The sequence below is a fragment of the Olea europaea genome, chromosome 13, assembly GCF_002742605.1.
Source record: "Olea europaea var. sylvestris chromosome 13, O_europaea_v1, whole genome shotgun sequence".
NCBI lineage: Eukaryota > Viridiplantae > Streptophyta > Magnoliopsida > Lamiales > Oleaceae > Olea > Olea europaea.
This window is the reverse complement of record NC_036249.1, coordinates 21,767,992-21,768,302: the sequence shown is the minus strand read 5'-3', so window position 1 is coordinate 21,768,302 and position 311 is coordinate 21,767,992.

Here is a 311-nt window from a genome sequence, read left to right as displayed (position 1 = left end):
TGAATTATGTCATGTTGTTCACAATATAAATTAAATTTACTAGAAAAAAGTATTCACCACCTCTATCACTTCTTAGAGTCTTTATTTTCTTTGCTAAATGATTTTCAACTTCATTTTTATACATCTTAAATATGTCAAAAGCTTCATATTTATGTTTCATCAAGTACACATATGTATATTTAGAAAAATCATCAATAAAAGTAATGAAATATCTATTTCCACCTCTAGTTAACACGTCATTTAATTCACATATATCTGTATAAATTAATTCCAAGATATTAGAGGTCCTTTTCACACTTTGATATAGCTTT